The sequence below is a fragment of the Augochlora pura genome, chromosome 7 (assembly GCF_028453695.1).
Source record: "Augochlora pura isolate Apur16 chromosome 7, APUR_v2.2.1, whole genome shotgun sequence".
NCBI lineage: Eukaryota > Metazoa > Arthropoda > Insecta > Hymenoptera > Halictidae > Augochlora > Augochlora pura.
The window spans coordinates 22,623,127-22,625,708 of record NC_135778.1 but is presented as its reverse complement, the minus strand read 5'-3'; positions in this window follow the sequence as shown (position 1 = coordinate 22,625,708).

The window sequence follows — 2,582 nt, the reverse complement described above, 5'->3', positions numbered from 1 at the left end:
TACTAATTTCACATTTCTTTACTTTGAATCTGTCTACGTTATAAAGATTCTTATATAGGAAATGATTAAATAAGCTTCTCAATTCAAGCATACATTATAATAAAAGTGTTGAAACGTCTAATTAAATGTTGTCTTTTTATGCTTCTAGAACAATACTCGTCAGCCACTTTTAGTGACCGGTAGGTTTAATGTTCAAGACTTGTTATAACTCACCATACATTGGAGACCTTAAAAGAATTATTTTTAGACGTCGGTTTGCAGTTGACTAATTGCAAATAATTGTTTATCGTTGTACTTTGACTGAAGTGTTTGTCGAGAACACGCAGCCAGCGCTTCATTGCTGGGGAAACTTGCCGTTTACTTTCATCTTCGTTACACTGAATTTGTTTGCACGACTTCAGGGCTAGGATAGTTCAACCAGTAATTGCGTTCGATAACCTCTTCTACTAATCGTTATGAATATTTTGCAATCATTTGCACACCTTAATAATGTGCAGTTTATGTTTATGTCACATAGCGTTTTGTTTGTACTTTATTGTACCGAAATATCTTTGATTTGACATTCAGATCTGTCTTTTTTTACTCTTTATTCCAAGAGGAATAAAGACACCAACGTTGTCAGAGCCGCATCAAATCAGCCTGAAGTGGTAAAGTAACTAAATCCACACAGCAACATTAATCAAATTAATACTAGTATTAATAAATTAATGCTAACTAAATTTGCATTGCTTATATCTGTGAGTATAAACAAAATCAAACAGAAGTTATCATTTCGGAAAAATTTAAGTTTATATATTAAGCGGACTGTAGAATATATAGGACTTACAAGTTTTTTCTGAGAAATCACAAAAATAAATTCTATTAACACGCGAAATTTAAAAAGCAACAAAAGCTACAAATGCAAAGAATTAGTGATCAGAACTTTAATCAACAATATCTCTAAAGCAATAGCATTTGACGTGCGGTGTTTTTCCTCGCAACCATGGATAACAGGAAAAATCGCGTAGTTCATTAACCAATTTCTCCAGTTGGGTGTTTGGACACTGAGGTCTGAGACAACGCCAGTCGAATTTAGATCTGGCGAAGAGCCGAGATGAGTGGCGGAGCTTTTTGGCAAATATTTCAACGCCTCGTTATTGGAACAAACAGTTATTAAACGAACACTAGAGACATGATACTAGAAAAGAGGTAATTCGATGCGCACGATTGAAGCCCTGCAGTAACGAGGATTCCATTGATGCTTTAACCGTGCCAAAAAACGGGTCACACGGATGCTCGTCTGCGCGTTACGTCGTAGCTGTAGCCGGATACGCAACAAATTATTTATCATCGTGATGGGAACATTAAGCCGAGAGAGTGACTACAATTCGAGTTAATAACTATTGTGAATTACGTAGAAAAATAATGATCAAAGTTATGCTCGAAGTTATTTATGTTCGATGGGAGCCCAGACGAAAAGAAAAAGCAGTGACACGTGAATTACTCTATTTCATGACAGGTCTAGATTTAAAAATGGATCTTTATTGTCTCTAAAATACTATTCTGTAAAATTTCACATCTCTACCCCTTTATTTCAAAGTAACTTGGAATTGGAAAGCCAAAACATTTCCTTTTATTTTTTCACTGTTAAATAAACTGGTAACGTTGTTAATATACTGCGAATTTTCCTGCGAAATAAGAATGTTCCGATACTGATGTAAGAAACATAAATCGAGTAAAGATAAGTTATTTCTATCAACAATTGATAAATTATTTCTTCTAATAATGATTTCTTTCCACAATTTTGTATTTCACTCACATATAAATGCATAAAAGTCGCGGTCTAGTTTTTAATTATAACACGTATATCCAAAAATCATGAAAATCGAAGAATCATAATCACTTTCTAAAATTATTTAACGATATCCTGCTAATTTGATCATAATCTTCATATAACTTAACATATCGAATTTGTAACATTGAGAAAATGAAAGATTGTAAGATTGTAAGCTTGTATAAAATGGCAAGCGGGTCAACAGAATATTTAATTAATTAATTAATTCTCTTGGTTCAACGAGTCTTTTTTGATACATCAATATTCTAACAAAATTCCTTTTATAAATGAGAAAGTAAGTTGCACACATTGAAAAATATTATTTGTTATTATTCGAATTTCTTGATCCGTTATAAATTAAAGTTGTCGTTGCAATATAAGCAGTGGAACAACTCTGTAGTAAAGGGAAAAAAAATATATACGTACATCAAGTCGTTAGAGAACCCGAGTCTCGACGGATTAAATGTTCCCGTACTTAAAATGTTAAATCAGCAGGGACCCTTGATTGTTTATATTTCACCGCAATTTGCCTGCGCGCGGACGGTAATAAAATTTTTAATTGCACCCGGTCGGTGCCCTGATGAACGCTCAGTGTTTCCCTTCCAGCTAAGAGACACACACGTCTGCCGATCCTCGAAATCTTCCTAATATAAAGTCGCAGTGAAGTAAAATGAAAATTTCATTTTCAGCGATATTAAACGTTTTCTCAAATATTTCATCGCAGTTTCCGCACAGAAATTTCATTATGTAAGAAATATATACTACATGA